General features: G+C 37.7%; 1 long non-coding RNA gene across 3 annotated transcripts in view; it reads right to left on the bottom strand.

The window, feature by feature from the left end:
• The window catches only part of LOC127482920 (uncharacterized), a 102,737-nt gene extending 77,198 nt beyond the window's left edge, over window positions 1-25,539 (bottom strand). For 2 of the 3 annotated variants that reach the window (XR_007908841.1, XR_007908842.2), the window contains exons 1-6: window positions 25,152-25,539; window positions 22,058-22,337; window positions 19,105-19,407; window positions 10,126-10,384; window positions 2,922-3,064; window positions 1,271-1,517 (exon numbers count right to left, since the gene is read on the bottom strand). This is a non-coding gene — a long non-coding RNA (uncharacterized lncRNA). The remainder of the gene's footprint in view (window positions 1-1,270; window positions 1,518-2,921; window positions 3,065-10,125; window positions 10,385-19,104; window positions 19,408-22,057; window positions 22,338-25,151) is intronic. The other variant, XR_011388362.1, reaches the window with a different exon arrangement.
• Window positions 25,540-26,173: the final 634 nt, after the last annotated feature.

Raw genomic sequence — 26,173 nt, 5'->3', positions numbered from 1 at the left:
ATAACCCTACCGTTCGACCCAGCCATCCCACTCCTTGGAATTTACCCAAAGGAATTTAAATTGGCAAACAAAAAAGTGGTCTGCACCCTAATGTTTATTTAGACCTTTTTAAATGTAATTTGTTTTACTTATTTGAAATTCAGAGATACAGAGAGAGCAAAGGAGAGATGGAGAGAGAGGTCTTCCATCTGCTGGTCCATTCCTCAAATGACCACAACAGCCGAGACTGGGCCAGGCCAAAGCCAGAAGTCAAGAGCTTCTTCTGGGTCTCCCACATGGGTTCAAGAGCTCAAACACTTGGGCCATCCTCCACTGCTTTTCCAGGCACATTAGCTAGGAACTGGATCAAAAATGGAGCAGCTGGGACTCAAACCATCACCAATATGGGATGCTGGTGCTATCATGGTGGTTTAACTCACTACATCACAACACCAGGCTGATTTGGTTCTTCTTAATGGTTTGCAACTCTATAGTTAATTCTTCATTCATGTCACCTATTGATTTCCTTGTTTGTTTAAATATTCCATATTTTCTCACATTGAGTTTCCTTATAATCAGTACTTTGAAATCCATTTCTGGCATTTCATAGATCTCCTTCAAATCAGTATCTATTTCTGGAGAACTAGTGTGTTCTTTTGGAGGTGTCATCCTACCTTGCTTATTCAAATTTTTTGTGTTCCTATGTTGATGTGTGGATGTGGTATAATGCTTCCTCCTTATTTATGGAGTAGGTTTTATTTTTTAAAAAAATATTGTTTAGATGGAATTCAGGGTATCATTTGTCTTGTTGCTTTGGCATTGGTTCTATGCTAGCCCAGCAGTATAACAGTTGAGCGATTTATTTTGCTTTCATCAATATCAATGGTGTCTATAAGTAACCTCAGATCAGGATCAGATTTTCTATGGACTGTTGTTGGTGCTAGCCCCAATAAACTGAGGGGGAAGCCCCTGGATTACATAGACTGAGCGAGCACAGGTTCAGGGCTTATGACCAGAATTCCCACATTTGCAGAATGCATGCGATCAGCCCACTGCCCTATAAATTGTTCTGATTCTAACTCTTGTTGCTTTTGGTAGCTGTGTGAATGTGTGCTATTTGCTGAATCAGACCACAGTTCTGCGAAGACCATGTGAAACCCATCTGAGACTGGCACTTTGAGACTTGGTAGGGAGGGGACAAGACAATGTGATTTCACTTTTCAGATCAGAGCAGCTTCTCAGAGCCCCAGTTTGAGCTGGTGGTGTTGAGGCACCACAGCAATCTTCCTACCTTGTCTGGGGAAGATGGCATATCCCAGATGACAGCAGCTGAATGGATGCAGTGCTGGCTAGTGGCTTGGCTGGCCATGTCAGTGGGTTTGTCCTGTTTCCTCTCTGCCCCAGAGTCTTTGTTCTGTTCTGTCACTTCTCCGCTGAAAGCGTCTGTCAGTCTGTCCCCGGGAAAATGGTCCTTCTTTTGTTTTTCTGTTATCTTTCTGAGATCAGTGCAGCTTCTCACTATTCAGTCATAGTAGATGCTAAAAATATACACATTTTAAATGTGGCATGCACATATGATGGAATGCTATTCAGCCTTAAAAGGAAAGGAAACTCTTGCACATGCTTCAACATATATAAATCTTGAGGACATTACTATACTAATTAAATAAATCAGTGGAAAAAATAAACTTTGCAATTCCACTAGTATAAAATATCAAAAGTAGTCAAAAATCATTAACATGTAAATTAGAATTCAGATACCAGGACATGGATGAAAGGATGAATGAGAATTTAGTGTTTAATAGGTAATATTTTCAGTATAGGAAGAAAAAAAACTTTGGAAATGGATGTGGTGATGGTTGTATTATGTGATTGTACTTAATGCCAATGAATTGCATGCATAAAATGGTTAAAATGGTAAATTTATGATATATGTATTTTACCACAATTATAATATTATTTTAAGTGTAGAATTAAAAAGTAGGAAAATTTATATGACCTGCATCAACCCATACCAAGAAACAAACAATATAAAATGATAATTAAAGAAGTAAGCAAATAATGTTGGACACATACAGTGATGGCACAAAAATATAGACTGGAAAACCCAAAAAGAAACATATTATATCTCCTCAGTTCCTTCTAGCATGCCTCTTCACTATATTTTCATTGTGCTTTATATCCAACAATAGGTCAATAAGAATTTCACAGAAAAGACTTTTCTGTATGCCCAAGTCTGTGTTCTATAGTATGGGGAATTCACAATAACTAAAATCACCTGACTATGATGTGCATTAGACATTTCAGAGGCATAAATATTATCACCGACTTTTTTAAATTAACTTGCCATTCCTAAAAGTGTCCTTAAATTTCCAGTCTTTAGACCTGTTTTTAGTCACTGTAAGTGACTGTACATGATTCTATTCATATTCCACACTTCTATATCCAAATGTTTTATAAATATCTTGCTTATCATTATACCATAATGTAGAAAAGAGATTTACAGGGACAGACATTTGTCACAGGGATTAAAATGTTACTGGGGACACCAACATCCTATAGGGAAGGACCTAGCTTTAAGTCCCAGCCCTGCTTCAGATTACAGCTTCCTATGAATGTTCACCTTGGAGGAAAGCAACTGATAGATCAAGTGCTCAAGTTCCTACAATGCATACCAATGACCTATGTTGAATTTTCAGCTCCCAGTTTGACCTGGCCCAGACCTAGCTGTTGTGGGCATTTGAAGAGTGAACCAGCAAATGGAACATTCTCTCTCTCTCTTTCTTTCTCTCTCCCCTGTTCCCCCCCCCCACCACTTTCAAATAAAATAAAAATAAATGAAGAAATTGTTTAAAATAAAAGATTCACATATTTTGTTGGACTTTCCTACAGTTGTTTGTAGATTAATACTAAACACATCATGCTATTAATTAAAAACTTACGCATAGGGAGCTCGGCAGACATTTCAGCTTCCTAGAAATCTGTTTATCTGTTTGGCATGATCCTATGTGAATTTGCCTTTCTTGAAGGAAGATATTTAATTAAAATGTTAATTATTGTTATTCTCTCCCTAGGAATGTTGATTCTGAAAGTATAAAGAGAAAATGTATACACACAGGTTGTTATTTATATATGCCAAAAATATATATTGAATAATTTCTATGTACATCAAATTATAGGAGACAATAGGAAGTGATGAAAAATACAGAGCTTAGTAAGAATATACATTTCTCATGAGTAATGAAGCAAACTATAATATAAAGAAGAAAATGACATATTGTTGAAAGAGAAATAGAAGGCTTTAGTGTTAAAAGCAAGAAGAGCTTGCTTCTGCTTGGAAGGAACCCAGAAAGCTTCCTATTAAAACAAGATATTTCCATTTGTCTTCAGCAAACGTCAACCACAATGGAAAAACATCCAGACAGCTAAGTATAAAACCCTTCAAACTGGATATGTTTCCATGGTGTCAATTCTATATGTTTACGTAGGCTTTTTTTCTTAGTCTCATGAAGATCTTAATAAATGTACATATAATAAAGCATTGAAAACCACATACACCACAAAATACCAAGGTTCTTAAATCTGAGTGACTTGGAATATTACTGTATATTCCCACCCTAGACTAGTAATTTTTAAATATTTCATGGATTATTGTCAGACTACTCCCTCTTTGAAACTATTAATGCTCATCAACTGCATCAGCATAAAATGCTTGAAGAGTAGGAATGTAAGTTTCAGGAACTCAGTTCAGCCTTTCACAAATGTAATGGGCTACAGGTGACCTTATCCATCAATATCGGCTCATTTTTGGACTCGCCTTTAAAGACGTGCTCTAGAAACTGTGCATTCCTTCTTTACTTGAATAGATGATGAAGGAATGAGCAACAAGAAATCCTGAGCAAATCATAAACTTTGAAATATTGCTACTGAAGAATAATAAACCAAAATAGTGATGATTTTTAAAAACCAAGCAAAGTAATAAGCTTTTAAAAACCTTAATAAGTGTTAATTTAGTTTCTTCTTGGTGCCCATTTCAGGCATAACAAGCACAGCAATAGAAATAAGGCTCAAGCTCTCTATGAACTCCGTATCCTAGATGTGTATGACACGGATTATGCTGGTACAGGAGGCAACAGGTGAGAAAGAAAAGGAGAGAAAATACGCATAACAAACACAGTTCAAAATATAACTTCCCATAGTATATCAGTGCTATGAAGATGGAAACTTAGATTGATTTGATATTAGATGAGATGTACATTATGGTCTAAAAACTGAGTTCACCTAAAGTTTTTATGTTAAAGTTCTAATTCCAAGGGTGATGATATTAGGATGTGAGGCCTTTTCGGAGGAGATTCTTTTGTGAAGATAGAGTCCTCAGAAATAGGATTAAAGTCCTCACAGGGAGGTGGGTGTGGAAAGCATTCACCACATCCACATTGTCAGATGACAGCTAGAAGACAATGAAATGGGAAACAAGCCCATGTCAGACATTAGGTTTCTTGGCACCTTGATCTTGCTCTTTATAATCTCCAAAAGTTTCAGAAATAAATATCTATTGTTTTAAACCATTCAGTCAGTTGTATGTTGTTATAACAGGCTGAACTGACCAAGACAGTGGGCAAAGAAGTCCTGTGTTCACTTCAGATTCCAGCTTCCAGTTAATTGGAGAGCTGCAAGTGATGTCTCAAGTACTTGGCTCCCTGCCATCTGTGTGAGTGACACAAATTGAATTCCTTGTTCCCATCTTTGGCTTGTTTATATGTGATACTTGAGTTGATACTTTAGTTACCAATTTATATAACAACAAGCCATATAAAAATCTAAGAAATAAAGCAGCAACAGCCAAAGCAATTATTGAAGAGCTCCTATGACTTAGTATCTGGAGTAGAAGGAGAAGGGGATAGATGGCGCAAACAGTCCAGACTTGTAATTGTTCAACTTACAATATTTTGACTTTTCAATGGTGTGAAAATGATATGCATAAACATTCAACAGAATAGATATGTTGAACTTTTATTTTGTTTCCTGGACTACTGATAGGTGACATCAGCAAGCCACAGCAAACAGGAGGGTAAACAACTGGTATTCTGCAGTGTGCTGTCTTGTTAAGCTATTATGTTCAGCAGAATAAGTATATTAAATGCATTTTTGCTTATGGTATTTTCAACCCATAATGAGTTTATCAGTATACAATCTTATCATAGGTTGAGAAGAATCTATACTTACTATGTAAATATATGCTTACTTAGTATACACTAAATGAGCTAACCACATTACATTTATAAAGAATTATCAATATTCCAAGGACTAATATAACTTCCAGTGCATAGGATGCTTGCATATAAACAGCCTTGAAAAGTAAGTATGATTTGAGCATACAGAAAGGGAAGTCATTTCTTACACAGTATAAATATGTAGAATAATGGAGAGAAATTCAATCAGTCAGTGAATATTTACTGAGCAAGTACTTGTGAAAGTACAGTTCCAGCTACTGATGAGCATTAATGGAGAAAAGTATCTGTGTTTATGGATCAGTCCAGTAGGGGGAGACAGACAATAAACAAATAAGTAAATACAGACTACAAGGTGGTAACAAGTACTATAGACAGAATTAAAGCAGAGTTGAAGGGAAGGCAGTATGTAGGTGCTACATTTACAAAGGGCAACATTAGAGCAGAGACCGAAAAGACATTCAAATAAGATTCAACCAAGCAGAGGGAACAGGAGGGGAGATGCCTGGAATATTCAAGAAACAGTGCCAAGACTAATAAAATAGAAATATTATAAGTGATCCTGAATGTGATAGGAGTCAGGAAGATGGGATTAAAAGAGGGGATATAGACACACACAGTACTTTGTAGATGAAAAGCAAAGTGACAACCCTTTGGGGATCAATAAAAGAAAACATACTGTAAGCTGACATTTCATCTCAAAGAAAAATATGAATACTGCTTTGAGAAGAATTCAAGAGGCAATAACAGGTAGATGGATCAACTAGTATTCCATTGAAGTTTTAAGAGGTAAAAAGTAGTACTGCCTAGGAACTGAGTGATTATAGAGGAAGTAATGAGAATGCTCAAGTCCTGGATATACTTTTGACTGATTGGATTTTATAATGTGTCAGTATTTGATCAATTTGACACCAAGTTTTTCTTTGTTATCTTTGCATAAGCAACTAGAATGAAATTTCCATTCACTCAGATGAGGAAGGCCTGAAGAAGAGCAAATACTTATCAGACAATACAGATTCAGTTTTAGATAATCTATTACCAATTTGAAATGGTAAAACATATTGCTATGGACATAGTGACTTAACATAGCAGCAGGCATTTTTATCTCGCTATTCTCAAGGCTAGGAAGTCTAATCAAGGGACCAGTATCTCTGGTGCCTGTGTAGGATACTATTCCTGCTTTGAAGAGGCATTCTTCTCTGTTTGCATCCCAAATGCTGTGAATACATAGTAGGTAGGGAGCGGGAATGAGATTGTGTTTCCAATTCTCTTAATGGCATTATGAAATCAATGTAGATTTACCTAATCAACATTAATTTCCTATCAGAGGTCTCACCTGAAAATTTGAAGACCTTGGGAATTAGGAATTCAATGTGTGAATTTTGAGGAAATACAAACATTTAACTCATAACAGAAAGTTGAAGATGTCTGTTTATAACTAGCTAGAGATGTTGATTAGACACCTAGATACGTTCATCTGGAGATCAAGGAATATGTATGGATTAGAAACAAAAGCTAAAGCTCATTAAGATATAGACTTTAATGTCTTGAACTGGATTATGTGAAGCACATAAAATGCCTGTATGGAATGGAGCCCTGAGGCATTGAAAATTTTAGAAGTCTCATCACTATTACACTTAGACAAATGAAGATTATCAAGAATTATGTGACAGGACCAAAACCAGAGCCAACATCATCTGGTAATTGGTTTTTCTTTGCACTCAGTTCTGCATCCGTATAATGACTGGGGTTGGGATGCTGACATACTTAGTAACTGTAAGGTTCTTTCCATGTCTGAAAATGTGATGATGGTACTAACAGGGAGAAAACTACAACTAAAATCCCATCGTGAACATGCACATACCATAAAATAAAAGTGGCAGTTCTTCTTTTCTCAGCTAAAATCAAAAGGTAAACCTAGCTTACGGAAATAGTAGTTGTTCAGAATACTTGGTCAAGATATAAAAGATAAGCAATTATACAAAATACTGGAACACCCAAACTGATTTCCATGAGTAGGATGAATCATTGTTGGCTAGTCTGATTAACATAATTTGGTTGATGCTCAATTTTCACTGAATATTTCATTTGAATTCGGAGAAATAAAACCAAAACTTTAAAACAAAGACAGCAAGTTTTTCCTTTATGTATATGTTTACATAATTTTTGTAACAGAAAGTTATGACAAAAAACAATTTTCAGTGGAAAAATTCAGTCTAAGTTTTTTCTACTCAAACTAGGACCAGACATGAGGAGTAGTGAAGATACCAAACATCAAATTACAAAACCAGAACAAAACCACTGTCCAATGTCTTAGACTTTGCAAAGCACCAAAATGACATGCTTTAAGAATCAACACAAATCTGAACGAAACCATCTTATTCCAAGAACAGTACTGGATTAAATGATCCAGGGATTTGGATTAAATAGTTCCATCACGGATCTCACAGGAATCTCTGTTAACGTTTGATCAAAGTTATGGAGAATGATCATTAATCATACTGAAGTGTTTACTGTTCTACAGACACCGTGCTTGTATCCACTTTGATATCCTGTTTTTAAATATTCCCTTGTGAGTCTGCTTTCTGCTTTTCTCCTCATCTGTTTTATTACTACTTATCATTTATCCTCCAGTTCAAATTCAATTATGACATAACATTTGCCATAAATACTCCACTACTCCTTTGGAGATAATCAAAAGATCATCCAACCCTCTTATTTTATAAAGTTGAAGTTATAGCTTAATAATTAAAAATTTATTTGAGATTCACAAATCTCTGTAGTTATAAATATCTATAAACCAATATTTATCATAACCAGAGAAGGGCATCCCTTCTCCCAGTTTATGAACATTCAATGTGTGAACAATAGAATCCCATGAACATTTTAGGAGCTACCCATCAAAAGCCCTAGGATGCTAGAAATGCTCTTTAAGTGCTACAATCTACTGCCCATATTGCTCTTTTCTTCATAGGTACAGAAGACTAAATGGGTAAAGTAATTTTTTAATTCTTTTAAAGTGATTCTAGGATCAGAAACTAGTGCTTTAGTTTATTACAAAATGCCATAAATTATGGTAACGTCATAAGTTACTCACCACACTATTACACTGAAAATTTTTTTATTATTCTGGTGTGTTAGTCCATGTAGAATGCCAGAAGAAAAATACAATAAGCTGGGTGTTTTGTAGACAGAACTTTATTTCTCATAGCTTTGAAGGTTGATATATTCAAAATCAGGGTACCAGCATATTTGGTGTCTAGTGTGGACCTGTTCACAGCTGGTACCTTCTTAACATGTCTCTACCTGATGGAAGGGGTCAACAAGCACTCTGGGTCCTCCTTGACAAAGACACTAACCCTGTTCATGAGGTCCCATCACTTCCCCTCATCTTCTACAATTATAAAATCATGGTTAGGTGTCAAAGTAGGAATACAAGGGAGAGGGGAAGAGAAACATAATTAGACTATATAATGCAATATTTAAAACCCGAGTTTTTTTATTTTCTTTTTGTCAAGTATTCAACCAGAGAAGAATAACAAGATAATTTATGTTTGTCCCTGATCATAAATGAAGATTCCAAAATCAATAATGTCAAGTCACTTGGAATCAAGTAGCTACCCAGGAGATAAAGAAACTCAGTAGCCTAAAATTTCTTCATAATATATGTATATACACATGTACAAATGTATATATACATTATTATACATATATAAACATTATATGTGTATATACATTATTAAGAAATTTAAGTATATATATATGCCTATAGTATGTGTCAAATTCTGGAACCCAAGTGTTTCAGTTCTAAGCCCAATATTATTCCTCCTTGACATACAAATGTGGCATTGCCATTTGTTTCTGGCTCTTCAGGCAAGGATTCTAGTACCATTTCATCTATAGTTCATTTACAATGGGCATAGTTTCATTTTGTTTGTAACGATTTCTGGAAAGGACAAAAAATTGTTTTCTTTTTTCAAAATTTTAAGAACCTTATAAGACATGGGATAGAACAAGGATATCTACGTGATAGATACCCAAAAATGGATATATGAGTCAGTCCTCTGACTCATATCCTGGAAGCCATGCATTCATGGTGTTGTTAAAGGCTTAAACACTCTAAATTTTCCAGAGTGATTGTCTCACTTCTTGAATTCCCTAAGGGTATTTTTCTCTGATACATAATCCTTAATAAATTAGCAGATTTAGGTAAACAGCAAGGGTATAAGGATTTAAGATAATAACACCATCAACTTTGAGAAGTTAGATGTGAAGCCTTCAGGATCAAGGATTAATATCTCAGTAAATGAACTTCTTGTTTATTTATTCTTTCAATTCTCTAATTTGAGAAGGTCACATGATAGCAATTCTGGAATAATTGGATGACAAAAGCATAAAATTACAACTTGCCTTTATTAGTTAATCTATACGTAAGGGAAAATTCAAAAATGTACAACCTGATTTCATAAGGCATACAATTAAGGAGGAGAGAAAATGCCTCCTTAATACGGACTTCATATTAGTTTACTTATATAAAATTCAAAATACCAAATCTGACAAGTGGAAATAAGAATGAAAACATAAATTACTGTTATTTTATATCTCTAAAACAAGAGGGGTACAATTTTTTTTCAATGCTGGTCTCATATGAAATTACAGATGGGAAATGAGAGGCTGTTTCAATTTTATTTTGGTGTATTTAAAAATTAGAAAAATAGATTACATATGTAACTCATAGATGAGCAATATTTGTACATGAATAGACTGTAAAACTGAAAATCCAATTCAGTAGAAGGAAAAGGTAAATATATTCAAAGGTATATTCTGAGCATAAGGTGTGTTGGAATGAGAAGGCCATGCCAAGATGGCCGCTGGCAAGTAAGCTCAGTTACTCAGGAATGACTTTGAAACCCACCTGACAACGGAGCCTGCCTGGCAACAGGCTGTGATTGGATGGCTTCAGAGCCTGCCTGGCAACAGGCTGTGATTGGATAGGGCATAAACCGCCCCTTGACCAGATTGGCTGTCTTGGCTATATAAGCTGTTGTACCAACTGACATAAACGAGTCTGCAGGCTGCTCGCCTCTGGCCCACTTTCACCCAGCTTCCGGGGTCTGTGTGGTGACTCCGCGCCTCTTGCCCCCACCACACTCCTCCTCTCAGGAACAAATCCACTGCAACAATAAGGAACAAATATTTCCTGTTATATTATCTCTCATAGATAATCAACTGAATATGGGAAAGTTCTTTATTCATTATAAGAAATTAGAAACCCAAACTACTGCTCTCCCAACACACACAGAACTCTAGATAAAGTCTTATTTACATGCCTAAATTCAAAGTATCTTAAATAATGCACTTAAAAGTTTGGCAGGCAGAAAAATTAAAATATTCTGGAAAACAAGGGCAATGTTCCAAATATGTTCATAATATTATGATTGCTTCCTTAATGTTTCTAATTTATTGTTAGACTTCTTTTAACATTTGTCTGGCCTATGCTAGGTTTTCATTTCATAATTTAATGATGTATTAATTTATTTGAAAGACAGAGTTATAGGGAGGCAGAGGCAGAGAGAGAGAGATTTTTCCATCTGCTGGTTCATTCCCCAAATGGCTGCAACAACCAGAGCTGGGCTGATCCTAAGCCAGGAGCCAGGTGTTTCTTCCAGGTCTCCCATGTGAGTGCAGGCGCCCAAGGACTTGGGCCATCTTCTAGTGCTTTTCCAGTCCATAGTAGAGAGCTGGATTAGAAGTGGAGCAGCCAGGTCTTGAACCAGCACCTATATGGGATGCTGGCACTGTTGATGGCAGCTTTATCCTCTACACCACAGTGCCGGCCCCTTCATACCATGTTTTGGTGGATGTTATCTAACCTGCCCCAATTCCCCCTCTCTCACCCATCACAGTCTCTAGTAAGTTCAGATCTATTATTTTTTGATTTCAATGTATGAAGTCAGAACATCAAAGAGATAATTACACTCCCATGATCATTGCAGTATTAATCACAATAGTCAGATATGAAATGAACCTTGGGTTCAAATTGCCAGATGAATGGATAAAGAAAACATGATGTAAACATAAAATGGAATATGAATAATGTGCAATTTAGAATAAAATCCTGATACTTGCAATGAAATGGATAGGAGAAGACATCATTTTATTAATGTGAAATTAGCCAGATATTTAAATCAAATGTATGTTCTCATATGTGAATTTAAAAAAAAAAGAAGAGAAGAAAGGAATGAAGGAATTCATATGTAAATTTAAAAAAGAAAGAAGAAAGCAATGACCTACAATGAGGGAGGGAGGGAAGGAGGGAGGGAGGGAGGGAAGGAGGGAGGGAGGGAGGAAGGAAGGAAGGAAGGAAGGAAGGAAGGAAGGAAGGAAGGAAGGAAGGAAGGAAGGAGAGAGAATTAAAGAAAGACATAAATTCATTTTTTATAGCTTTCCTTTTCTTTGATGATGTCTTTTTCTGGCTTCTCTCTTTTCTCCTTCTCAGACTCCTTTTTTCTGAATTCTACTCAAATTCTGAACATTAGCATTATTCTGTATTTGTTTATTTGTTCTCTGTTTACTTCAAACTTGTCCTCTTTATCCATCCCTGTAGCCGTAAATTTTTTTCTGTATAAAAAGGACTTCAAACTTATATATCCCTATCTTAGATCTCTCTTCTTGGCCCCAGAATAAAATATAAAATATCTTAAGGTCTTTAATCATATTTCATAAGCCTGTCAAGTTGAAGTGCCCTCTTCAATTATAACCCCAGGAAAATATCAATTTACCAACAAATATGACTAACTTTCCCTCCACCAGTTTTACATATATAAAATATACACTCCACTGAAGTCACTTTAATCTAAGAGGCCATATTCCTGCATTAGAATTACTACATTAACTTCTTTAAATAGTTGTTCCTTCTTCTATTTTTACATCCTCCTTATCAACTTTCTTTATTACATTAGACTTATCTATTAATATTATAAGCAATCTCATATCACTAATAGTGATCCCTAAAGACTTAACATATTTTCCAGTTCATTTATACTGAGTAATATGAACTTATGAACTTTCACCCTTTACTTCATGGCCCTGAATTATGCAAAACTTCTATTCTGTTCCTCCAATCATTTTTTTCTCCCAACTTACTCCTCATCTTTCGTGTTCAAATGATTGTACTTTCCTTTTTGTTCCTCAAATATTTTGAAATTCCTTTCTGTCTTAGAGCTTTTACTTATATACCCTGGGCTTAGAATACCCTTCTCTATACTCTATCATTTGCTAATTTATTCTCATCATGGCATCTCAGTCCAACCTTATATTTGCAAGGGAAGAATTCAGGGAGAATAATATTTTCTTCTTCTCCATAGAGAATGTTGTGTTTCCAAGGGGTAGACTCCCTTGTTAGAGTGAAAGCAAATACTCTTTTGAACTGTTAAAAGATAAGCTCCTTCTTGGTGGCAGAAAGTAAACTGGAATGTATCTATTGTCTGTAAAGACCAGCATGAAAAGGATTGAACCTCAGAGAATTGAGGGAGAAAGAGTACCAGATCTCATATTTGGATACCTAGATCCTATCCAAGTTGCAATTCAGAGATCAACCAGTGACCTACAACCAAAGGACCAGAGTTGAAAGAAATTATCAAAGCAAAGCATGGAATTATCTACATTTATCCAAGTTTTGAGCAATAGTCAGTACAATTGCCAAGAATGTCTCATCTGGGTAAGATAAAATTATCATTCCAACTCAATATTATCATATTTGCACATCACTTTATCCTTATATATTTTATCAGTTGAAGTAGTAGTCTCAAAGAGTCTTACGTTATTTATAATTATCTATCTAAACTCTGTAAGGACATATCTAAACTGTAAGGACCAAATTCCTAACAAAAGTATTTGAGCCTATATTACTTCTGTTTATCACTTATGACAACAAGAACTGAAAATTCTTTTGGAAAAGGGATCAGTAATTAGAATATTCTGTGTTTGTTTCACTGTATTATCACTTTATCCCATCTTGAAGTAGCCAGAAAAGCACCTGGTATAGTACTCACTTTATTCTATTCCCCTCAGGTGACTTTGAAATGATCATACCAGACACAAAAATACAGATCTTGCAAAAGATTTCAAACAATACAGCTATAATTTTAGGAATAGGAGAGTAGTTACCATTTTCTTGTTCTTCAATTAGGTAGAATGTTTTGGGCTGGAGATCTACTTTGATCTCCAGTTTATATGATAGATCTCTGGGTGTCAGAGGACCACGTCAACTCCAGAAAGTGATTTCTATGAGCCTATTTAACCTTTACGTTTTCACTAGGATGGTCATTATGTCTACTGTTTTTTTTTTTTTTTAAGAAAGGTCTAAATTGAATTACAATGTCAAATATTAGATTATTATTCAAATGTTTTGGTGGTCTGCATATTGAATAAAAGGGGTTAATAATAATCCTGTGCATGTAATTGTCCATTTAGCTGACTGGTTTGAGACCAGGGCATACTTTTGAATGTCAATTCAACTTGTGAAAATAACTTGGACTCCCAAACACTTGTGTCTGTATAATAATTTATAAGCATCAGATTAGAATCTCAGAGTAATTTGGAAATTTATTTAGGTAGATTTTATTCCAGGAAAATCTCATCATGTAAATTTGATAGCTAAAACAGTGTGCTAAATGTTCCATGCAATTGCCTGCAAACTTGAAATCTTGCCCACTCAAAAACTATGATCATTGAATTTTCAAAAAAATGTTTTATTCTCTTCAGTTAGGCAATATACTTATATTATATGCTCATCTACCTACTAATTAAGGGTAATGAAAAGGTCAGATAGCGCCTGACATTGTCTCTATTGTTTATATAATAAAACTAAAGTCTGAGGGGGAAAGTGGCTAATCTGGTTATACAGATAATTACTGCAGAGCAAAGAATAGAGAACAGCTTCCTCTACCAGTGCTCTCAATAGAATCACATATCTTATTGGTCTAACTATATATACATGTGATTACTGTTCATCATTTAAAGTTTCAATCTCTAATTGTGGTATATCAACTAGTAAAATGAGACAGACTATCTTTGTATTCAAATAACAAGTATAAAAACATTTTTCTTGAAAATTGTTAAGAAAAAATAATTTGCCATTATAAAAAAAACAGTTTATCATTTGAGTTCTAATAAAATTTGAGTTTCAAAGTGCTGGTTTTCAAGTATAAAAGAAAAACAGGCCAAAAATGATGGAATTGGACAGCCACCAAGGGATATTTACTCAAATATAACTAGGCAACCTTTTAATATGCTATGTATATGAAGTTCAAATGACTAATGATACAAACTACTTGGAGGAAAATATTTTCCCCACTGAGTCTTTTAGTTTATTGGCTTATAATATCTTGTTCTGTAGTTAAAAAGGTCATACTAAGTAAAGAATTTTTTGATATTTTACCTTTAATGATTTTAGGCTTATTAGGATGTTTAACTAAAAATCACTCAGTTTCAATAAGGTTTAAATGTACTCAAAGTAGGTTATTTTTTTCCATAGAAAGAGCATGTAATGAGAAGGATTTTTGAAAATAGAAATATCATAGGATGGTAATTTGGATCAATTAACAATGTTATAAGTAAATTTTGTATGATCTCTTGAACAATAACAAAATCTTTTCTTTAATCTTTATTTCTTTATTTTTATTTTATTTGAAAGGCAAAAAGATAGAGACAAACAGAAACAGACATCGCTCATCTGATGGTTTACTCTCCAAGAGCCAAAGTTGGGCTAAGCTGAAGCCAGAACTTCAGAATTCCATCTGGGTCTCCCACATGAGTGGCAGGGACCCAAGTATTTTATAATCACCTGCTGCCTTCAAGGCTGCACCTTACCAAGCAGAGTAGCCAACACTTGAACTCCAATGTGGGCTGTGTGTGTTCCAAGAAGCAAATTAACCACCATGTTAAATGCCTTCCCCCCAGTCACCAAGTTTTATTAAAGAGTTACAAAAACTTTATTCTCTCCCTTTCATTTTTTTCCAGAATATTCATAGGGTTGTAATTGTAAAAATAATGGCCCTCAAACATTTTTAATCCAAAACATAAAGTCCCACAGGAATTGTTTCTTTAAGATTTATTTGTTTGAATGGCAGAGTTACAGAAAGAAGAGGCAGAGAGAGAGAGAGGGAGATAGAGGCAAAGAAAGATCATCCACCCCCTGGTTCACTCCCCACATGGCTGGAAAGGCTAGGACTGAGTCAAGTTAAGGCCAGGAGCCAAGAGCTTTCATCTGGGTCTACCATGTGGGTTGCAGGGACCCTAGTATTTGGGCCATCTTCCACTGTCTTCACAGACACATAAAAGAGAGCTGGATCAGAAGTGGAGTAGCAGGGAATCAAATTGGCTGTCATATAGGATGTTGGTATTGCAAGTGGGAGTTTAACTCACTGCACCACAATTGCTGCCCTTACACAGGAATTTCCAAAGAAAATTATGATGGTTTGAGGAAATATTGCTTCACATTGGTGACTCCACAGGAAGGAAGGGCTTCACAACAACGCTGCTGATCAACATAAATCCAAAAATCCTCAACAAAATGCTAGCTTATCAAATCCAACAACATCTCAAAAAGATCACTTACCTACACCAAGTGGGATTTATCCCTGGTATATAGGGATGATTCAACATTTGCAAATCAATAAGTGTGATATATCACATTAACAAATGGAAGAGCAAAAACTATATGATTATTGCAATAGATTCAGATAAAACATAAGAAAAAATACAATATCTATTCGTGATAAAAGCCCTAAGCAAGTTGGTTATAGAAGGAACATACCTCAAAACAATCAAGGCAGTATATGACAAACCCATATTGAATGGGAAAAAGTTGGAAGCATTTTCACCAAGATCTGGAACCAAAGATGCCCACTCTCACCATTGCTATTCAATATAGTTCAGAAGGTTCATCCAGAGCCATTAGACAAGAAAAAAGAAATCAAAGGAATACAAATTGGAAAGGAGGAAGTCAAATTATCCCTGTTTGGAGATTATCTGATCCAATACACACAGGAACCAAGGTACTCCACTAAGAGACTATCGTAATTCATAAGAGAGTTTGGCAAAATTGTAAGACATAAAAATCAATACACAAAAATAGTATTTGTATACACAAATAATGCCATGACTAAGAATGGACTTGTGAGATCAGTACCATTCATAGTAGCTATTTTTTTTATTTTTCATTTTTTTATTTTATTTATTTATTTTTTGACAGGCAGAGTGGACAGTGAGAGAGAGAGACAGAGAGAAAAGTCTTCCTTTCCCATTGGTTCACCCTCCAATGGCCGCCGCGGCTGCCGCGCTGCGGCCAGCACACCACGCTGATCTGATGGCAGGAGCCAGGTACTTCTCCTGGTCTCCCGTGGGGTGCAGGGCCCAAGTACTTGGGCCATCCTCCACTGCACTCCCTGGCCACAGCAGAGAGCTGGCCTGGAAGAGGAGCAACCGGGACAGAATCCGGCGCCCCGACTGGGACTAGAACCTGGTGTGCCGGCGCTACAAGGTGGAGGATTAGCCTAGTGAGCCATGGCGCCGGCCACAGTAGCTATAAAAGAATTAAAATACCTTGGGCAAATTTAATGAATGATGTGAAATATCACTATAATGAAAGCTACAAAGCATTAATGAAAGAAATGAAAGACACAAAAAATGAAAAATATCTTCTGTGTTCATGGATTAGAGCAATACCATCAAAATGTCCATACTACTCAAAGCAATTTACAGATTCAATGCAATCTCAATCAAAATACCAAAGATGTTTTTGAATCTGAGAAAAATAACTCTAAATTTTGTATAGAATAACAAGAGGTCCTGAATCACTAAAATGTTATTAAGCAATAAAAATAAAGCTGGAGGCATCATAATGCCATATTTCAAGACATATTACAGGGCTGTTGTAATCAAAATAGCTTAGCAATAGTGTTAGAATAGATATGCTGAACAATGGAATAGACCAAAACCCCAGAAATTAATCCACACATCTATAGCCAATTAATCTTTGAGAAAGAAGCAAAATTGACACCCTGCAGAAAGGAAAATCTCTACAACAAATGGTGTTGGGGAAATTTGATCTGTGAATGCAGAATTATGAAAAAAGACCCCTGTATTACATCATATACATAAATCAATTCACAATGGATCAAGGATCTAAATCTAAGACCTAATAACATAAAATTACCGGAGGAAATCATAGGGGAAACACTGCAAAACATTAGCATAGGCAAAGACTTCTTGGAAAAGATCCCAGAAACACAGGCCATGAATGTAAAAGTAGACAAATTGGACTACATCAAGCTAAAAAGCTACTGCACAACAAAGGAAACATTCAACAAAGTGAAGAGGCAGCCAAAACAATAGGAGAAAATATTTGTAAATTATACATCTGATAAAGGATTACTATCCAGGATATCTATGGAGCTCAAAAAACTCTACAACAACAAACAAGCAGTACAGTTAAAAATGGGCTAAGGGTGTAAACAGGCATTTTTCATAGGATGACATGGAAAGATGCTCAGGATGACTAGTCATCAAGAAAATGCAAATGAAAACCACAATGAGGTTTCACCTCACATCAGTTAAAATGGCTATCTTCCAAAACTCAGAAAATAACAAATGCTGGAGAGGATGTGGAGAAATAGGTACCATAATCCACCATTGGTGGGAATGTAAACTAGTACAACATTTATGGAAGACACTATGGATATTCATCAGAAACCTGATGAATATCCAGCCATTCCGTTCCTAGAAATTAACTCAAATCAACTGAAATTAGCATGTGAAAGAGTTACTTGTACCCCCATGTTAATAGAAGCTCAACTCACAATACCATAAGATATAGAATCAATCAAGATGCCCATCAACTTATAACTGGATAAAGAAATTGTGGCATATATTAACTATGGAATACTACTCAGCTGAAAAAAGAATGAAATCCTGTTGTTTGCAACAAGATTGATGCAACTAGAGATTATTATGTTCAGTGAAATAAACCATTCCCCAAAAGATAAATATCACGTTTTCTCTGATTTGTGGTAATTAATACACAGAGCACAAAAAAATGCAATGTTATATGAGTGAAATTGACATTTTGAGATTTGATTATTGTATAGAACCTTTGTATATACTCTTAAAAATTAGTGGTCTTTTTACTTACTACTTGTTGAATTATTTATATAAGGAGAGTTAAGTTTATGATTATCAAATAAATTGAAAGTATTTCATTGCAAAAATTAAAAGAAAAATAAAGGAGGAGGAGGGAGTGTGGGATTAAAGGAGGAATTTAAGGTTGGATGGGAAGTATTATTATGTTCATAATACTGTGTATATGAAATACATGAAATTCGTTTCCTTTATATAAATCAAAAAAAAATTTTGCACCAAAAAGAAACCAAAATATGAAACAAACTAGAAAATAAATGAAGGGGCCATACAGAGCTGGCATTAACTAAAAATTATAAAGTTAACCACATTGAAAACAATATAATGAAAAATTTTAGAATTATTCAGCTGAAATTCTCAATTCAAGATTAAATTGAAAATTGTAATAGCAATTATTTAAATTAAAATTTTATGTATTAGTTGTATCCTACTGTTGTATTAGATATTATCTACAATATACAAAAAATAGAAATTCACTTAACAAAGAATTTATTTTGGAAAAGAAAGAAAATGTAATAATACAAATGGACACAAATGATATAAGATGGACTAAAAGCATTATTTTTGTGTTTATGGAGAAAATTAAATATTGTACATATGAAAGTGCTCCTAAAATTAACCTATAAATTCCTATAATTCCAAATTAAAATTAAGAAGACTCTTGAGGGACTCAAAAATTTATTTTAAAATTTACCTTAAAGAATGAAAGTAGGCCGGTAATCATCTGCCTGAGGTGCCAGTACCCAGGCTTCTAGTCCCAGTTGAGGTGCTGGATTCTGTCCCGGTTGCTCCTCTTCCAGTCCAGCACTCTGCTGTGGCCCGGGAAGACAGTGGAGGATGGCCCAAGCGCTAGGCCCTGAACCCGCATGGGAGACCAGGAGGAAGCACCTGGCTCCTGGCTTCGGATTGGCGCAGCAAGCCAGCCATAGTGGCCATTTGGGGGTGAACCAGCAGAAGGAAGACCTTTCTCTCTGTCTCTCTCTCGCACTAAATCTCCCTTCAAAAAAAAAAAAAAAAGAATGAAAGTACACAATAATTATTTCAATTCTAAAACGGGCAAAGATTCATTTTATCACATTATAAAGCACATTAATAAAAATGTTATAGGGCTAATTAATAAACATTTGTACTTATAAATGAACACTGTACTTATAAATCAAGCAGATAATTCAGAAGAATATTCACACACATAGAGAAAAACGATGACTAAAATGTTTGTGTTAAGGGCATGGAGCTAGACAATTTGCACCAAAAATAACATTCTGGCATTTAATAGTTGCATGGCCTTGGCCCACTTATGGACTTCTCCACCTTTTGCCTGTTTTTCATTCTGTAATACAGTAATTAAAACAAGTACCTTCTTTATTGGGTTATTGTAAGTATTAAGTAGAATACTTAGAGGACTACCAAGTACAGGGTAGGTGCTCAACAAATACAAGTTTGAAAACCTATTAGAAAGGAAAATGTGCACTCCTTAGTAAGTACTTCTCCCTTTCCAAGTTGTATCCTTTTGGTTTCCTTTTCTTGCCTAATAGCTCTGGATAAAATGTCCAGGACTCTTTTGGATAGCAATGATGAAAATGGGCATCCTTTTCTGGCTCTGAATCTTAATGGAAATAATTCCAAATTGTCCCCATTCAATATGATGTTGACTGTGAGTTCGCCATTAATTGCCTTGATTGAGTTGAGGAATGTTTTTTCCATACCCAATTTCCTTAAGATATTCGTCATAAAAGGATGTTGTATTTTATCAAGTGCTATCTCTGCATCTATTGAGATAAGCATATGCTTTTATTCTTCAGTTTGTAAATGTGGCATATCACATTTATAGATTTGCAAATATTTTTTTTTTGACAGGCAGAGTTAGACAGTGAGAGAGAGAGACAGAGAAAGGTCTTCCTTCTGTTGGTTCACCCCTCATATGGCTGCTATGGCCGGCACGCTGTGTCAATCTGAAGCCAGGAGCCAGGTGCTTCTTCCTGGTCTCCCATGCAGGTGCAAGGCCCAAGGACATGGGCCATCCTCCACTGTCCTCCTGGGCCACAGCAGAGAGCTGGACTGGAAGAGGAGCAACTGGGACTAGTACCCAGCATCCCAACTGGGACTAGAACCAGGGGTACTGGCACTGCAGGCATTGGATTAGCCTAGGAAGCTGTGGCTCCAGCCTAGATTTGCAAATATTGAACCAGCCACGCATACCAGGGATGAATCCCACTTAGTCTGGGTGAATGGTCTTTCTGATGGGTTGTTACATTCAATTAGCTAGTATTTTGTTGAGGAACTTTACATCTATGTTCATCAGGGATATTGGTCTATAGTTCTCTTTCTCTGTTGCATATTTTTCAGGTTTAGTAACTAAGGTCTCATATAAGGAGTTTTGGAGGATTCCCTCCTGTTTAACAGTTTTAAATAGCTTGAAAACAATAAGTTCTTCTTTAAAGGTCTGGTATAATTAAGCAGCTTGCCTGGAGACCCAGCTACACACTGTGCCCTACCATGCAATCACAAAGTTCCCACAGTATCAGAACACAAGGCTCCCATGGTCATGTGGTATAGAGGATCTGTTCCACCCCACTAGCCTGTCGGGTCCACAGAGAGAACAGACATTCCAAGAGCCAGCTGCCTGTGCATGCTCCACCTTGGCGGTTTGAACACTTAATTTCTTAAATTTCCTGCAACTCAAGCCAGAACTGATTATTCCAATTTTACTATCCCAGTTCAAGTCATTAAGTATTTCCCCTAATCCTAGTTTCATGAAGGAATTATATTTATAAAGAGTTTCACTATATCCATAATGCATCTCTTCAAATTTATTTTCTGTTCATCCTTATAACTATTATAAATAAACTTATTTGTCCCTCTCTTTGCTCAAAAACTTTAAGTAGGTGAGTCTGTGCTGTAGAGTACTGGGTAAAGCCACTGCTTGTATTGTTGCCATCCCATATGAGCCCCACTTCAAGTCTCAGCTGCTGCATTTCTCATCCAGTTCTCTGCTATGACCTGGAAAAGCAGTAGATGACCCAAGTCCTTGGGTCCCTGCACCTGCATGGGAGACCAGGAAGACACTCCAGGCTCCTGGCTTCAGATCAGCCCAGCTCCAACTGTTGTGGCCATTTGGGGAGCAAAGCAGCCAATGTAAGACCTCTCTCTCTCTTTCTCTCTCTCTCTCCTTCTGCATCTCTATAACTCTGTCCTTCACATAAACAAATAAGTGTTTTTAAAAAATTTTACAAGGGACAGACATTTGGCATATCAGTTAAGGCATTGTTTTGGACACCTGTATTTCATATCTGAGTGCATGGGTTCAAGTACTAACACCATTGCAATTTCCTGCTTATGGGCACCCTGTGAGGCATCAGATGATAGCTTAAGTTGTTGGGTCCTTGTCAACCATGTAGAAGACCCAGATGGAGTTCCTCCCTCCTGGCTTCAGCCTGGTGCCGCCCAACTGAAGCAGGCAACTGGAGAGTGAACTACTGAATAAGAGATTCTCTGTGTCTCTGCCATGCCAACAAAATTAGTTAACTGATTAGGAGTGAACCCAGCACTCTGTCTCTGCCTCTCTCTGTAACTCTTTCAAATAAATAAAATACTTAAAATAAGTAAACAATATATTATCACCTCATAATAAAATATTAATTCCTTACTATGAGCAGTAAGGCTTCAATTAAGTTTTCCTAGTATATATAAAAGTTCTGGGGTGCCCATTGTGGCACAATTGGTTAAGCTGGTGCTTTGGGCATCCACACTCCATTTCAGAATACTGTTTCCAGTGGTGGCTACTCTTCTTCTCATCTGACTTCCTTCTAATGCTCCGGGGAAGGCAGCAGATGATGGTCCAAGTATTTGATTTCCTGGGTCCTTGCCACCCATGTAAGAGAGCCAGATGTAATTCTAGGCTGGAACTCTAGTCCCATCTGTTGCACACTTTAGGGGATGAAACAGTGTATTAGTATTTTTTTTTTTGACAGGCAGAGTGGACAGTGAGAGAGAGAGACAGAGAGAAAGGTCTTCCTTTGCCGTTGGTTCACCCTCCAATGGCCACCACGGCCAGCGCGCTGCGGGCGGCGCACCACGCTGATCCGATGGCAGGAGCTGTGGGGAGCAGCCCGGACTGGACTGAGTTACTGGAATTAAGACTTATTCTATGCATCTGCTCTCCCACAATATGGCGCTGGGAGAGAAGTAAACAGCTTCTGTACAGCTGCCTCCAGTTCAACCAATAAACTGTAGGACTTGCTCCTGATTGGAGGAGAGCAGCGTACTCGGCGTGTGGGCAGCCGAGTTGGGATTGGCAGAGGAGGACTATAAAGGAGGAGAGAGACGGCATGCACCAGGAACATCTAAAGGGAACATCTGAGGGAACACCTGTGCAGCCCCCGAGAAAGCCGGCCGGCGGTGTGCCGCTCCCCTGCGGAAGTGGGGAATGTGGCCAGGGGGAGCTGCCCTTCCATGGAGGTGGAAGGGATAGTAGCCAACCCGGGAAGAACCAGCAGCAAACCCGGGGAGGGCCGAGCAGACGAAAGAACAGCGCAGGGTCCTGTGTTGTTCCTCCACGAAGAGGGGGAGCGACAGGAGCCAGGTACTTATCCTGGTCTCCCATGGGGTGCAGGGCCCAAATACTTGGGCCATCCTCCACTGCACTCCCTGGCCACAGCAGAGAGCTGGCCTGGAAGAGGGGCAACTGGGACAGAATCCAGCGCCCTGACCGGGACTAGAACCCGGTGTGCCGGCGCCACAAGGTGCAGGATTAGCCTAGTGAGCCGCGGCACCAGCCAGTATTGTTTTTACTAATCCTGTGATTAATGTCCTTGAAATTTTCATTGGGATTGCATTGAATGTTCAAATGACTTTGAGTAGTGTGGATATTTTGATGATATTAATTCTTTTAAAAAAAAAGAACATTGAATATTTTTCTATTTGTGTGTTTGTTCTATTTCTTTCATTGATGTTTTGTAATTTTCATTGTAGAAATCTTTCACATCCTTCGTTAAATTTATCCCAAGGTATTTAATTTTGTTTTTCACAATTATGAATATGTCTGATCTTAGAAGTCACTCTGCAGGAACTTTGTTTTAACATAACAGGTTAAGCCACTGCCTGCAATACTGGTATCCCATATGGGTACTAGTTCAAGACCCAGCTGCTCTACTTCCAATCCAGTTCCCTTCTAATGCACCTGGAAAAGCACTGGAAGATGACCCAGTTGCTTGGACTCCTGTACCCACTATTTCACCCACATGGAGTTCTGAGTCCCATGCTATGCCTGGGAGAAGTGTTGCTTTTCTAGACCAGAGAATCCAGCATGCCATAATATTGTGTAGTTAGGCACAGTACAAGCTCTCTTGGAAGTCCTGAATGGTGAGGTGTTGCTGGGCCAGGTAGAGCAGGTAAGAACCTGAGCTCCAGCAGTGTGTACTCATTGGGGCCAAAGTAATCCAGCCACTGTGATGGGGGAAAGGGTGAGACTAACACTGGAGATGGGCCAGGTGAAGCACCTCTGGCAATAGTCAATAGGAGGAGTGTGCTCAGAGTCCCACCTTTCCTCTGTGCCCAAGTGAGCTAAAGTAAGCTCAAGGTGACAGCACACTTCTTTTTTTTTTTTTTTTTTTTTTTTACAGGCAGAGTGGACAGTGAGAGAGAGACAGAGAGAAAGGTCTTCCTTTGCCATTGGTTCACCCTCCAATGGCCACCACGGCTGGCACACCGCGCTGATCCGATGGCAAGAGCCAGGTGCTTTTCCTGGTCTCCCATGGGGGTGCAGGGCCCAAGCACCTGGGCCATCCTCCACTGCACTCCCTGGCCACAGCAGAGAGCTGGCCTGGAAGAGGGGCAACCGGGACAGAATCCGGCGTCCCGACCAGGACTAGAACCTGGTGTGCCAACACCGCAAGGCGGAGGATTAGCCTAGTGAGCCGTGGTGCCTGTGACAGCACACTTCAATTGCACAAATGTGCTCACAATTCAGAGCACTGACTTACTCCACAATGACCCTCTGTCCTCATTGTGAGAGCCATCCCTGGTGTGTAGGAGCTCTAAGTCTCTACAGACTAAGTGGCATATAGGAACCCATCTAAACCTGTGATAGAGTTAACCTAGGAACTTTCCTAGGTAACAATTTAGCTTCCCCTTCTGTGAAGTCCAGAAGCACTGAATTTTCCAGGGAGTGCTCCTCACTGAGATACTGGTCTGTGAGAGCAGGATACCTCTCCAAGGATAATGGGGTAAGAGTTCCCACCAATAGGCTATGCCTATAATCTTTTTTTTTTTTTTTTTTTTTTTGACAGGCAGAGTGGACAATGAGAGAGAGAGAGACAAAGAGAAAGGTCTTCCTTTTTTCCATTGGTTCACCCCCCAGTGGCCACTGTGGCCGGCGCACCTCGCTGATCCGAAGCCAGGAGCCAGGTGCTTCCTCCTGGTCTCCCATGCGGGTGCAGGGCCCAAGGACTTGGGCCATCCTCCATTGCCTTCGCAGGCCACAGCAGAGCTGGACTGGAAGAGGAGCAACCAGGACAGAATCCAGCACCCTGACCGGGACTAGAACCTGGGGTGCCGCAGGCAGGGGATTAGCCTATTGAGCCATAGCACCGGCCTCTGCCTATAATCTTTTGTTCGCCCTTTCCCAGGGAACACAAAGACTCTGGTCCAGGACATTTGACAATGCTTTGTGCTCTTTACAGATACCCCAATGTATTCCTACTTCTCTCCTACTATCCCTGGTTCTCTTCCTGCTGTACTCACCCTTGACATAGCTGCTTTGGAGTATCTTAGTGGAGGAGCAGGTAAACACTGCATTTCTCTACTTGGTCATCTTGAATCTCCCACTCCTGGTACCAATTTTTGAATCCATTACTTCAGCTCTCCAATCAGAGGTCTAATTCAACCTTGTTGTTTGCTTCAAAGGCTCTTTTTCAACTCCCACAGATTCAGCAACATGGTTCTGGAATTTTTTGTTTTAAATATTTATTTCATTTATTTGAAAGAAAGGCAGAGTTACAGAAAGTGAGATATATATATAGAGAGAGACAGAGAGAGAGAGAGAGAGAGAGAGAGAGACAGAGACAGACATTCTTTCATCCACTGTTTCTTTTTAACTTTTATTTAATAAATATAAATTTCCAACGTACAACTTCTGGATTATAACAGCTTTTTTCACCCATGACCTCCCTCCCACCCACAACCATCCCATCACCCACTCCCTCTCCCATCCCATTCACATCAAGATTCATTTTCAATAATCTTTATATACAGAAGATCAATTTAGTATATATACATAGTAAAGATTTCAACAGTTTGCACCCACACAGAAACACAAAGTATAAAGTGCTGTTTGAGTACTAGTTATAGCATTAATTCACATAGTACAACACATTAAGGACAGAGATCCTACATGGGGAGTAAGTGCACAGAGAATCCAGTTGTTGATTTAACAATTGACACTCTTGTTTATGGCATCAGTAACCACCCTAGGCTCTTTCATGAGTTGCCAAGGCTATGGAAGCCTTTTGAGTTCACCGACTCTGATCATATTTAGACAAGGTCATATTCAAAGTGGAAGTTCTCTCCTCCCTTCAGAGAAAGGAACCTCCTTCTTTGATGACCTGTTTTTGTTTTTGTTTTTTTGCCAGAGTGTCTTGGTTTTCCATGCCTCAAATACCCTCATGGGATTTTTAGCCAGATCTGAATGCCTTCAGGGCTGATTCTGAGGCCAGAGTGATGTTTTGGACATCTGCTATTCTATGAGCCTGCTGTGTATCCCGCTT

This window comes from Oryctolagus cuniculus, chromosome 4 (genome assembly GCF_964237555.1).
Source record: "Oryctolagus cuniculus chromosome 4, mOryCun1.1, whole genome shotgun sequence".
Lineage (NCBI taxonomy): Eukaryota > Metazoa > Chordata > Mammalia > Lagomorpha > Leporidae > Oryctolagus > Oryctolagus cuniculus.
The sequence above is the reverse complement of the archived record's forward strand: the minus strand, read 5'-3'. Positions and strand labels throughout refer to the sequence as shown.